Raw genomic sequence first — 14,097 nt, forward strand, 5'->3', positions numbered from 1 at the left:
TCAAACCAAACACCTCTCTTGGAAGAAACGCATATCCCAAACCATCCAAATGTAACCTCATTGTATTGCATCTCAGAATATTATTTTCCATTTTAAATCAAACAAATGTTCATACTACAGCCTATAAGTATTCCTGACTAAGGTAATAGTAATTAGGTCATATGTACTGTGTGCAACCCCTCACTGTGGTTTACAAAGTTATTGCTGTTGCACATTTCCCTAGTATTGACTTAGACCTTATCATATAGATAAGATTAAATTAGCAGGGAAATGGGGGCTTCTGTAGAAGGTGGATATTCATATCTCCCTCTCATTGGCAATACTTGATCCTGGAAATGTTATGAAGCAACAAAAGCTTCTTAGAGCAGCTGTGCCTTTCAGAGATTAATCTCGATTTTCATTCGTGACACAAAGTTGTCTTGGCCCCAGAAAACCGACAAAAGGGACCTTTGGAGGAGGGCCTTTTACAGAGAGCTTAATTTCAAATGCCTGTTAATCTGCTTTAATCCATAGCAGAGATCACATAATTAAAATACATTTTGTAGGGGAAACATATTTGTATAACTTTGTATCCTGTCCACATTGATTAATGGTTTAACAAGATGTGTTCCCCTTGCATTTCACACATACAGTATCACAGGTTCAATGGAAGTAATAAATAGATAATACATATTTTATGAAGATCATATAATCTTTCCTCACAGATGAAAACTGTCCTGTTTGTCAATGTGGTTATTACCAGAACACTACCATTTTTTTCATCCTTCCTAACAGCCTATTCGCTGAATACAACAGGTGTAGACCTTACAGTGAAATGCTTACTTATGAGCCCCTAACCAACAATGCAGTTTAAAAAATGAAAAACTAAAAATTAAGGATAAGAATAAGAAATAAAAGTAACAAGTACTTAAAGAGCAGCAGTAAAATAACAATAGTGATACTATATACAAGGGGTTACCGGTACAGAGTCAATGTGCTGGGGCACTGGTTAGTTGAGGTAATATGTACATGTGGGTAGAGTTATTAAAGTGACTATGCATAGATGATAACAACAGAGAGTAACAGCGGTGTAAAAGAGGAAAGAGGGGGATGGAGGTGGAGGTGGGGCAATGCAAATAGTCTGGGTAGCCGTTTGATTAGGTGTTCAGGAGTCTTATGGCTTAGGGGAAGACGATTTTTGGAAGCCTCTTAGACTTAGACTTGGCGCTCCGGTATCGCTTGTGGTGCAGTAGCACAGAGAACAGTCAATGACTAGGGTGGCTGGAGTCTTTGACAATTCTTAGGGCCTTATCTGACACCACCTGGTATAGAGGTCCTGGATGGCAGGGAGCTTGGCCCCAGTGATGTACTGGGCCGTTCGCACTACCCTCTGTAGTGCCTTGCGGTCAGAGTCCGAGCAGTTTCCATACCAGGCAGTGATGCAACCAGGATGCTCTCGATGGTGCAGCTGTAGAAACTTTTGAGGATCTGAGGACCCATGCCAAATCTTTTCAGTCTCCTGAGGGGGAATAGGTTTTGTCACACCCTCTTCACGACTGTCTTGGTGTGCTTGGACCATGTTAGTTTGTTGGTGATGTGGACACCAAGGAACTTGAAGCTCTCAACCTGCTCCACTGCACCCTCGTCGATGAGAATGGGGGCGTGCTTGGTCCTCTTTTTCCTGTAGTCCACAATCATCTCCTTTTTCTCCTTTGTCTTATTCAAAAGTAATTTGAAATATCCACCTCCAAGATAAGCTTAGCTAAACCCACTTAAATTCTAAATCAATCTGCCTCGGAACCCTAATTACAACACTGCAGGGACGTCAACGGAAACCCTGGCAAATAATTTTCTCTGGCCAAGGAAAATGATGATGGTACTTGGGAATAGAAATTAATATGTAATGCTATAATACAAATTGATCAAGTATGATGCTTCATGTTATGTGTTGTGTCTGCTGATGTGTTGTGTAGTTGGTATTGTGACATTTCAGTCTGCTGATTCTTCTTCTGCAAAAAAAGACTATCTCTTATAAACATTCCTTAATTGTAAAACATTCTCCAGTGATGAAATGTGGCAGACGTGTACCACCTAGTGGTAGATACTAAGAACAAGTGTTGTTATTTCCTTTCCAGTTCAGGTTGAAATTTAAATGTTTGATTTAACCTTTATTTAACTAGGCAAGTCAGTTAAGAACAAATTCTTATTTACAATGACGCCATTAAAGGGTAACTGCAACCATTTTAATATGTAGCCTTATTTTCACTCTTCCTGTCATTGTAGTTGATCCCCCCCCCCCCAAACTGTTTTTTTATATATATTTTGTTTTGTTAGAGAGAAAATGTGTTATCACATTTCCTGAGTCATCACTTGCCATGGACTACAAAGCATTATGACAAAAAAGCCTCTCTATGGCCAGGGCGTGACAGTCTTTGACCATTTTTGGGGCATTCCTCTGACACCAATTATGCCAACTGAGTACTGGTCCTTTCACATAATAACTGTTTATCAAAACAGACAAGTTTGATCTTGTATAAATATCAAGTTTGTGAATAGATTTGATTGTTGTCAAGTTGATCAACTATACAGTATATGTGGTTTAGGAAAAAGTATTTCAATTTACCATACATGCTTTTGACATCATTCTCCAGACTATTGCAATTTTGTACCTGTTCTATCCTTCACATTTGATGAATTAATTTATTTTAATAGATGTGCTGTTCTAAGCACTTAACAGAAAGTTGATCACATAAAACATGAACACTCATGAATTAAGTTTTAAAAAATGTAAACAACCTTTGTAACTACAAAAAATGTCATAACTTGCAAATATAACACCAAAAGTTTCCCTGATACTCTCAGCATAAAAAGAGGAGGCTGAATCTAGCAGCTGCAGCTCAGTTTGTCTAAATGTCTTGGTTCCCACAATGTACAATTTATCTCATTAAATTGTAATGTAGATCTGTTTAATTAATTAATGAATACCTATTGTAGGTAAGTTGAACAAGAAGACATGTCAGTATATACGAGACAAACAAACCACATTCAGAAGAATCTCACTAGAACAGAAGAATAGGCACTCAATGAATTAATGAAAGATTCATCTTTGGTTATAAAACCTGAAGACAAGGGAGGTGCTCTGGTTGTTTTAGACTATGAAAAATATAAAGAAGAAATTCAGAGACAACTCAGTAATTAACGTTTCTATAGAAAACTGAGTATTGATCCCACACAGGTGTTCAAAAGGGATATATGCTCGAATCTGGAGCCCTATTAAACCACCTGATCTCAAAACCTGAATATGAATATATTTGCTGCAAATGTGCCATAGGACCATGCTTGTACATTTTACCGAATATTACACAAACCTAAAACTCCACAAAGGCAACTATCCAGGCAGACCAGTGGTTGCAGGAATAGGCTCAATGCTAGAGCCATTCTCAAACTTTGTTAGCCTCTTTTAAAGCCTCTTTTAGCCTCTTCATAAACAAGATCTCACCAATAACGGGTTTAAAAGAAGACTGTAGGGGGGGGGGGGGGGGCTGGCAGCACTAGTACACTATTTGGGAGACAGAGATACTAATGAATATCCACCAACATACTTCATTCTAGAGCTGGCTGAATATGTTTTGACGTATAACTATTTTAGGTGTGATGATGAATACTTCCAAACGAATGGAACATCGATGGGCTCCACATTCGCTCAACACCCTTCGATGTGTGGAACGGATGTGGGTGGGGCTAGGTCTACATAACGGTGCAATTTTTCTTTCTTTAAATCAAGAAATTCACAAATGCTCTGACGAAGGCAGTGAGACTGATACGTAAATTTATTAAACATCAGTGATTCTATCAAGAGCTGTGAGGGAACTATGTACGCAACCGGATAGAAGTCACGCAGTAATCCTTTATATGATTTTGTGGCTGTGGGAATTATTATTGTCTGAGCTAGAATCAAATAATGTAGCGAACTATGTAAGCAACCGGAAAGAGTAATCCTTTGTATGACTTTGTGGCTGTGACGACTACCATATTTGGCTCGCTGACAAACAAACGCCAGTACTTGAACTGCGTAGCAGCATATCAGAGTAATCCACGCAGAAATGGAACCGAAATCACAGAAAATATAGTAGACGTTGTGGTGGCAGCTGTAGAGAGGTATTTGGGTATACGAGATTTGTGTTCAGAGGAGTTACAGGGTGTGTTGAGTGGTGGTGACCCATGCTAAAATTATTCCAATTGTAGCCTGTTTCCTTGCGTCGGCTAACGTTGCTTGGTTGTACATCCTCAATTCTGGAACTGCAAATGTAACGTTATTATTCTTGTATGGGTTAGAATGAAATGTCCGCAACAGGAAGAGAGTCATGCAGTAACCCTTTTAGCCACAACTTCCTAAGAAAAGCTGTGGCCTACATGTGATGTACAGCTGTTTACAGTTTTTTCAATTGCTTACACACTAAAGTGGTACTTGAGGCACACTCAGTGAAACCAAGTCATGTGCCTAATCTTCAGACCAAGTCTGCAAAACTTCAAGCACTTTATCTGCTTTACATTCAGTTTGCAATTGTAAAGCACTAAAGATACGGGCTGTTTTGGTTGAGTTTCAGGGAGGCTGGGCAGAGGGTCCAGCCTAACTTGAGCCGCTACACTGCAGCAAGTGTCCTTCAGAGAACAGGTAAGTAAACCTACCCTCTATACCATGCTACTGTACTTACAGCACTACAGTTACCATTTCATACTGAAATAAATCTTGCACCCTTTCCATTCGCATGTTTTTGCAGAATTGCTAGACAACCCTTCAATGGCGGAAGAAACTGGCTGTTCACTGCAGAGCAGGACCAACACAGTGAATATGGTCATTTTAAACAACCGCATACGTTAATGACAACTGCAACCCCACATCATCACTGACAACACAACATTCAGTAACATAAATAGTGTGAGTTTATCCGCACTTGGCCGTCTCCTGAAACGCCACCAGATTCGTATGAAGCAGCTCTACAGAGTACCATTTGAACGAAATTCTGACAGTGTGAAACAACTGCGCTATGAGTATGTACAAGTAAGCTATACTATCCTGTCATTGGTACTATATTCCAGTGTATTGTGCTACATATTGACTGCTCTATGTCTATTCATACTGTCATGCAATAATGTCTTGTCTGTTTCTGTCACGGTGATCTTCATCTGAAGAGGAGAGGCGAGAAGGATCGGAGGACCAAAATGCGGCGTGGTAGGTGTTCATCATTAATTTTAATAAAGAAAACACTGAACACTGAAACACTATACAAAAACAATAGACGAAATAACAACCGTGACGCTAATGCGAACTGTGCTGAAACAAGCAATCAACATAGACAATCACCCACAAACAAACAGTGAAACCCAGGCTACCTAAGTATGATTCAACACCTGCCTCTGATTGAGAACCATACTAGGCCGAAACATAGAAATCCCCAAATCATAGAAAATCAAACATAGACTGCCCACCCCAACTCACGCCCTGACCATACTAAATAATGAATACAAAACAAAGGAAATAAAGGTCAGAACGTGACAGTTTCAGAGTTATGGAACTAGATGCTGTTGCAGAGCATCATGATTTCGTCTACGTTGATGAGGGCGGCTTTAACATAGCCAAAACAAGATGCAGGGGAAGAAACCTCATAGGACACCGCGCCATCGTCAATGTCCCTGGACAGTGTGGTGGCAACATCAGAATGGGTGCAGCCATTAGTCAGAACGGTGTCCTTCATCATCATGCCACTCTTGGTCCTGCCCACATTATCACCTTCCTTGACACCCTGCATAATATCCTCATTCCCAATGACCAGAGGAATGGGCCAGAGCAGTCCAGGTTTGTTGCCATCTGGGCAACGTAAGTTTCCACCGTGCTGCTCTAGTCTGCAATTGGTTCATTGACCATCCGCAAGTTTTGATGCTCAACCTGCCACCATATTCTTCATTTCTAAACCCAATTGAAGAGTTATTTTCGGCATGGTGTTGGGAGGTATATAATCGCATATCCCTTCTCCAGGTGATGGAGGAGGCCTGTGGTGACATGAGGGAGCATGCCAGGGCTGGATACACCACTTCAGATGCTACTTTCCCCACTGTTTAGCCAGAGAGAACAGCTCTTGTGATGTTGAGGAGGTGCTGTGGCCAGACTCAAATAGGAGACAGGATGCACCCAAACTGTTTTTTTCTTTATAAACTCAGCAAAAAAGGAAACGTCCTCTCACTGTCAACTGCGTTTAATTTCAACAAACTTAACATGTGTAAATGTTTGCATGAACATAAGATTCAACAACTGAGACATAAACTGAACAAGTTCCACAGACATGTGACTAACAGAAATTGAATAATGTGTCCCTGAACAAAGGGGGGTTCAAAATCAAAAGTAACAGTTAGTATCTGGTGTGGCCACCAGCTGCATTAAGTACTGCAGTGCATCTCCTCATGGACTGCACCATATTTGCCAGTTCTTGCTGTGATATGTTACCCCACTCTTCCACCAAGGCACCTGCAAGTTCCCGGACATTTCTGGGGAGAATGGCCCTAGTCCTCATCCTCCGATCCAACTGGTCCCAGACCTGCTCAATGGGATTGACATCCAGGCTCTTCGCTGACCATGGCAGAACACTGACATTCCTGTCTTGCAGGAAATCACGCACAGAACGAGCAGTATGGCTGGTGGCATTGTCATGCTGGAGAGCCATGTCAGGATGAGCCTGCAGGAAGGGTACCACATGAGGGAGGAGGATTTCTTCCCTGTAACGCAGTGTTGAGCTTGCCTGCAATGAAAACAATGTAATTCCGATGATCCTGTAACACACCGTCCCAGACCATGACGGACCCTCCACCTCCAAATCGATCCTGCTCCAGAGTACAGGCCTCGGTGTAACGCTCATTCCTTCGACGATAAACGCGAATCCGACCATCACCCCTGTTGAGACAAATCCACGACTCATCAGTGAAGAGTACTTTTTGCCAGTCCTGTCTGGTCCAGCAACGGTGGGTTTGTGCCCATAGGCGAAGTTGTTGCCGGTGATGTCTGGTGAGGACCTGCCTTACAACAGGCCTACAAGCCCTCAGTCCAGCCTCTCTCAGCCTATTGGGAACAGTCTGAGCACTGATGGACAGATTGTGCGTTCCTAGTGTAACTCGGGCAGTTGTTGTTGCCATTCTGTACCTGTCCCGCAGGTGTGATGTTCGGATGCACCAATCCTGTGCAGGTGTTGTTACAAGTGGTCTGCCACTGCGAGGACGATCAGCTGTCTGTCCTGTCTCACTGTAGCGCTGTCTTAGGCGTCTCACAGTACTGACATTGCAATTTATTGCCCTGGCCACATCTGCTGTCCTCATGCCTCCTTGCAGCATGCCTAAGGCACGTTCACGCAGATGAGCAGGGACCCTGGGCATCTTCCTTTTGGTGTTTTTCAGAATCAGTAGAAAGGCCTCTTTAGTGTCTTAAGTTTTCATAACTGTGACCTTAATTGCCTACCGTCTGTAAGCTGTTAGTGTCTTAATGACCGTTCCACAGGTGCATGTTCATTAATTGTTTATGGTTCATTGAACAAGCATGGGAAACAGTGTATAAACCCTTTGGCTTTTTACCAATTCTCTTTGAAAGACAGGGTCCTGAAGAGTTTAGTAACAAGCCTACTTGTTTGTTTTTGTTTTGTCTGTTACTGTTCATCCTGAAATCTGGATGAAAATACAATGTTATGAGAAAGAAATGGATTTAATATCCCCCCCTTGTATTTCTGTTTATTGTGTAAATATATACTAAATATGCATATATACTGTATATATTTGTGCACATACATGTACATGTGAGTGCTATGACAAACTGCCGTGGACTCCACTGAAAATGCAAAAGACAAGATGGTAGTGTTTTACATTTCTCATGTCTGTGTGTAGTTGGTGTGTGTAAGAGCTAATCATTTGATGGTTTGTGTGTAGAGTTTGATGTTAAAACACAATTTGAGGAGTTAAAATAGTTTTGAATTAAGTGTTTGGTTTTGCAAGAGATGTGTGTTGTTTTGCTTATGTGTTTTGGCATTTTGTGTAGTCTAGAGAAAAGGAGCCATAGTTTCAGAAATCATGCACAAGCAATTGTCAAACTGTAATGCTCTGTCATGTGTATAGGCTACTGTATTTACAAAACAGTGTACGTTTCCGTGTGTGATTGGTAAAATAACTCTAAAATGGCCTAAGCATTTAACAAATGACTGACATTTATCATCAGAAAGATGGATTTAGCACTTTGTCCAAGAGGAGGACAAACATAAGCTTTTCTTTTGGGGCAAAGAAAAAGAGAGTGGATGAGCACTCTTTGATTAGGGCTAAGCCTACATATCAGTATTGGAGTTGAGTTGATGCCATTACAGCAATTCTAGTACCAGAAGACCACCTGATCTGCAACAAGTTGTTTTGCAATGTACAGTGTTCGCTCAGAGACGTAAAAGGAAGCAAGGCACCCCACAGTTTTTTTTGGTTTTGTTTGTTTTTTGCCTTAGGCCTTAGGGCCGGTATTTTCTGGCTTTCCATGTCACCATGAATCGCCGTTTTTTTATGTCATCAGGTAGAACTTTTTTACTTTATTTTTTTCTACAAAACATACAGTTTTCACATTATGTTGACAGTGATATTGTGCAGGAGATAATGAAAATAAGTTTGAAAAGTGATGAAGCAGCCCTTTAAGAAGATAAATTGTAGGAATAGGCAGGGTTTATGACTTTGGCTGTGGGAACTAGTGACGACTACCATCTTTGGCTCGCTGACAAACGAGCCAATAGTTGAACTGCGCAGCCGCAGATCAGAGAAGGGGGAGGGAGGTTGTACAGAACTAGGTAGATAGCACCTTAAATGTTTGTTTGTTTGAACCGCCAAGATATCATAGAAGAAGAAGTAGAACTCCACTGCCGAAATGGAACTTAAATCACAGAAAATAGATGTGGTGCTGGCCACTACAGAGAAGTATTTGAATATACAAGATTTGATTTCAGAAGAGTTACAGGGTGTGTTGAGTGGTGGTGCCCTGTTCTTCCAGACCATTGGCATGGTGCAGGAGCAGATAAGGTCAAGGTAGTGGGTTTTTAATGAGCTGGATGTGGATATTGCAATTTTAGGTGTTCCAGTGGAGGACACAAAACCACTGCTGGTGGTGGTTGAGGCTGTGTAGTAGGGGCTGAGGGAAGGGCCGGTTCCTCAGGACACTTAGAGAGTTTACCACCCATGATTTCTAATTGGTTTCTTAATCCTGTATTGTTACACCAAATTACTTACATTTTTCTTGTTATCTCTGTTTTTTTGTATTGTTACTTGATAAAATAACCATAGCAGCACCCATAGCAGCATGCGCTCCAGCAGGTATATCTCACTGGTCACCCCCAAAGCCAATTCCTCCTTTGGTCGTCTTCCCTTCCAATTCTCTGCTGCCCATGACTGGAACTAATTGCAAAAATCTCTGAAGCTGAAGACTCACATCTCCCTCACTAGCTTTAAGCACCTGCTGTCAGAGCATTTTACAGATCACTGCACCTGTACTTAGCCTATCTGTAAACAGCCCATCCATCTACCTACCTCATCCCCATACTGGTATGTATTTATTTATTTATTTTGCTCCTTTGCACCCCAGTATCTCTACCTGCACATTCATCTTCTGCCGATCTACCATTCCAGTGTTTAATTGCTATATTGTAATTACTTCGCCACCATGGCCTATTTATTTCCTTAACTTACCTCATTTCCACTCACTGTATATAGACGTTTTGTTTTCTTTTGTTCTACTGTATTATTGACTGTATGTGTTGTTTTATTCCATGTGTAATTCTGTGTTGTTGTATGTGTCGAATTGCTACGCTTTATCTTGGACAGGTCGCAGTTGCAAATGAGAACTTGTTCTCAACTAGCCTACCTGGTTAAATAAAGGTGAAAAATTAAAATTAAATAAAAATCTCTAGTAACTCATTATACACACATTTATCACTTAATCTCTCTTTATCCAACTACGTCTCTCAACAGACACAATTGTACCTGACCACTTCTCGATCACATCCTCTCTATACTCAACCTGTCCTAATCCAAACCAAACAATTACAGTCAAATTTCTGACTAATCTGAAAACAAGGCTCCATAAATTTGATCAGCATATCGAATGCATGACCCGGGCTGGCAAAACCCTGGATCATTGTTATTCTAACTTCCGTGATGCATATAAAGCCCTCCCACGCCCTCCTTTTGGAAAATCTGACCACGACTCCATTTTGTTGCTCCCAGCCTATAGACAGAAACTAAAACAGGAAACGCCTGTGCTCAGATCTGTTCAACTCTGGTCCGACCAATCGGATTCCACACTTCAAGATTGCTTCGATCACGTGGACTGGGATATGTTCCGCATAGCGTCGGACAATAACGTTGATGAATACGCTGATACAGTGAGAAAATTTATTAGCAAGTGCATCAGTGATGTTGTACCTACAGCGTCTATTAAAACATTCCCCAACCAAAAACCGTGGATTGATGGCAGCATTCGCGCAAAACTGAAAGCGAACCACTGCCTTTAATCAGGGCAAGGTGACCGGAAACATGACCGAATACAAACAGTGTAGCTATTCCCTCCGCAAGGCAATCAAACAAGCTAAGCGTCAATATAGAGACAAAGTAGAGTCGCAATTCAACGGCTCAGACACGAGAGGTATGTGGCAGGGTCTACAGTCAATCACGGACTACAAAAGGAAAACCAGCCTCGTCGCGGACCACCATGTCTTGCTTCACTGCAGCCAACTTGAGTAAAACATTTAAACATGTTAACCCTCGCAGGGCTACCGGCCCAGACGGCATCCCCAGCCACGTCCTCAGAGCATGCAAAGACCAGCTGGCTGGTGTGTTTACGAACATATTCAATCAATCCTTATCCCCATCTGCTGTTCCCACATGCTTCAAGAGGGCCACCATTGTTTCCTGTTCCCAAGAAAGTAAATGTAACTGAGCTAAATGACTATCGCCCCATAGCACTCACTTCCCTCATCATGAAGTGCTATGAGAGACTAGTCAAGGACCATATCACCTCCACCCTACCTGACACCCTATACCCACTCCAATTTGCTTACCGCCCCAATAGGTCCACAGACGCCGCAATCACACTGCACACTGCTCTAACCCATCTGGACAAGAGGAATACCTATGTAAGAAGGCTGTTCATCCACTACAGCTCAGCATTTAACACCATAGTACCCTCCAAACTCGTCATTAAGCTCGAGACCCTGGGTCTCGACCCCGCCCTGTGCAACTAGGTCCTGGACTTCTTGACGGGCCGCCCCCAGGTAGTGAGGGTAGGAAACAACATCTCCACCCCGCTGATCCTCAACACTGGGGCCCCACAAGGGTGCGTTCAAATTTGTAAGTCGCTCTGGATAAGAGCGTCTGCTAAATGACTTAAATGTAAATGTAAATGGTGAAGAAGGCGCAGCAGGGCCTCTTTAACCTCAGGAGCCTGAAGAAATTTGGCTTGTCACCAAAACCACTCACAAACTTTTACAGATGCACAATCGAGAGCATCCTAGCGGGCTGTATCACCGCCTGGTACGGCAACTGCTCCGCCCACAACCGTAAGGCTCTCCTGAGGGTAGTGAGGTCTGCACAACGCATCACCGGGGGCAAACTACCTTCCCTCCAGGACACTTACACCACCCGATGTCACAGGAAGGCCAAAAAGATCATCAAGGTCAACAACCACCCAAGCCACTGCCTGTTCACCCCGCTATCATCCGGAAGGCGAGATCAGTACAGGTTAATCAAAGCGGGGACCGAGAGACTGAAAAACAGCTTTTATCTCAAGGCCATCAGACTGTTAAACAGCCATCACTAACATTGATGTAATACATTTATCACTAGCCACTTTAAACAATGCCACTTTATATAATGCTTACATACCCTACATTATTCATCTCATATGTATATAATGTACTCTATACCATCTACTGCATCTTGGCTATGCCGTTCGGCCATCGCTCATTCATATATTTTTATGTGCATATTCGTATTCATTCCTTTACACTTGTGTGTATAAGGTAGTTGTGAAATTGTTAGGTTAGATTACTTAGATATTACTGCATGGTCGGTACTAGAAGCACAAGCATTTCACTACACTCGCATTAACATCTGCTAACCATGTGTATGTGACAAATAACATTTGATTTGATTTACATTTACCAACCTCTTTAAACATGCTCAATCCTTTAGTTCACTTCCTCTCATGTGGAAATCAGTAATATATATAGTGGTTGTATTTACAGTGGGGCAAAAAAGTATTCAGTCAGCCACCAATTGTGTAAGTTCTCCCACTTAAAAAGATGAGAGAGGCTTGTAATGTTCATCATAGGTACACTTCAGCTATGACAGACAAAATGAGGGAAAGAATTTCAGAAAATCACATTGTAGGATTTTTTATGAATTTATTTGCAAATTATGGTGGAAAATAAGTATTTGGTCACCTACAAACAAGCAAGATTTCTGGCTCTCACAGACCTGTAACTTCTTGTTTAAGAGCTCCTCTGTCCTCCACTCGTTACCTATATTAATGGCACCTGTTTGAACTTGTTATCAGTATAAAAGACACCTGTCCACAACCTCAAACAGTCACACTCCAAACTCCACTATGGCCAAGACCAAAGAGCTGTCAAAGGACACCAGAAACAAAATCGTAGACCTGCACCAGGCTGGGAAAACTGAATCTGCAATAGGTAAGCAGCTTGGTTTGAAGCAATCAACAGTGGGAGCAATTATTATGAAATGGAAGACATACAAGACCACTGATAATTTCCTTCGATCTGGGTCTCCACGCAAGATCTTACCCCGTGGGGTCAAAATGATCACAAGAATGGTGAGCAAAAATCCTAGAACCACACGGAGGGACCTAGTGAATGACCTGCAGAGAGCTGGGACCAAAGTAACAAAGCCTACCATCAGTAACACACTATGCCGCCAGGGACTCAAATCCTGCAGTGCCAGACGTGTCCCCCTGCTTAAGCCAGTACATGTCCAGGCCCATCTGAAGTTTGCTAGAGAGCATTTGGATGATCCAGAAGAAGATTGGGAGAATGTCATATGGTCAGATGAAACCAAAATATAACTTTTTGGTAAAAACTCAACTTGTCGTGTTTGGAGGACAAAGAATGCTGAGTTGCATCCAAGGAACACCATACATACTGTGAAGCATGGTGGTTGAAACATCATGCTTTGGGGCTGTTTTTCTGCAAAGGGACCCGGACGACTGATCTGTGTAAAGGAAATAATGCATGGGGCCATGTATCGTGAGATTTTGAGTGAAAACCTCCTTCCATCAGCAAGGGCATTGAAGATGAAACGTGGCTGGGTCTTTCAGCATGACAATGATCCCAAACACACTGCCCAGGCAACGAAGGAGTGGCTTCGTAAGAAGCATTTCAAGGTCCTGGAATGGCCTAGCCAGTTTCCAGATCTCAACCCCATAGAAAATCTTTGGAGGGAGTTGAAAGTCTGTGTTGCCTAGCAACATCACTGCTCTAGAGGAGATCTGCATGGAGGAATGGGCCAAAATACCAGCAACAGTGTGTGAAAACCTTGTGAAGACTTACAGAAAACGTTTGACCTCTGTCATTGCCCACAAAGGGTATATAACAAAGTATTGAGATAAACTTTTGTTATTGACCAAATACTTATTTTCCACCATAATTTGCAAATACATTTACTAAAAATCCTACAATGTGATTTTCTGGATTTCTTTTCTTCTCATTTTGTCTGTCATAGTTGAAGTGTACCTATGATGAAAATTACAGGCCTCTCTCATCTTTTTAAGTGGGAGAACTTGCACAATTGGTGGCTGAATAAATATGTTGTTGCCCCACTGTAATTATGTATTTGATTGTAGGGAATCCAATCCCTATTTATATACTGACCCATCCTAAATTATAAACAGTATTTTGTCACTGATCCAACAGTATTCACCTGCAAGTGTAGTGAAATGTATTTAATCTATTTAATCTGTATTTAATCTATTTATAGACTGACCCAACATTATTTTCAACTGATTGTAGGAAAACCAATCCCTATTAGATACACAGCTGTGCTGCC

At 41.8% G+C, this 14,097-nt stretch overlaps 1 long non-coding RNA gene across 4 annotated transcripts; it reads left to right on the forward strand.

The window, feature by feature from the left end:
- Positions 1–3,699: 3,699 nt before the first annotated feature.
- On the forward strand, positions 3,700–8,193 carry LOC115142197 (uncharacterized). Of its 4 annotated transcripts, XR_003865484.2 has the most exons (4): positions 3,728–4,654; positions 4,761–5,041; positions 5,173–5,212; positions 6,017–8,193. It is a non-coding gene; the product is annotated as an uncharacterized LOC115142197 (long non-coding RNA). The 4 variants fall into 4 exon arrangements; XR_003865483.2 differs by having other exon boundaries at positions 3,726–4,654; positions 4,761–5,212; XR_010458538.1 differs by having other exon boundaries at positions 3,729–4,654; positions 5,173–8,193.
- Positions 8,194–14,097: the final 5,904 nt, after the last annotated feature.

The sequence above is a fragment of the Oncorhynchus nerka genome, linkage group LG14 (assembly GCF_034236695.1).
Source record: "Oncorhynchus nerka isolate Pitt River linkage group LG14, Oner_Uvic_2.0, whole genome shotgun sequence".
Classification (NCBI taxonomy): Eukaryota; Metazoa; Chordata; class Actinopteri; order Salmoniformes; family Salmonidae; genus Oncorhynchus; species Oncorhynchus nerka.